The following is a 279-nucleotide window of genomic DNA, read 5'->3' as shown; positions in this document are numbered from 1 at the left end:
CTTATCCAGCAGGTGGCGTTTTTTGAAAGTTTTTTTTTTAACCTTTATTTAAACTAGGCAAGTCAGTGAAGAAGAACAAATTCTGATTTACAATGAGTGTGGAATTTGGTTAACAAAAAAAGTAATGGTTTATTTGCAAGGTGTGGCTTATTTGATCGAATAGAAGTTTCGTATTGTTTAAGTTGTTATGAGTGTAACGTTACCGGTATAAGTAGGACACGTGATATCGCGGAAACATTTGAGAGAAAAAAAAAAAACTTTATATCGGAGATCTGTCCT

The sequence above is a fragment of the Oncorhynchus clarkii genome, chromosome 19 (genome assembly GCF_045791955.1).
Source record: "Oncorhynchus clarkii lewisi isolate Uvic-CL-2024 chromosome 19, UVic_Ocla_1.0, whole genome shotgun sequence".
NCBI classification, from domain to species: Eukaryota; Metazoa; Chordata; class Actinopteri; order Salmoniformes; family Salmonidae; genus Oncorhynchus; species Oncorhynchus clarkii.
Note: the sequence above shows the minus strand (reverse complement) of the source record.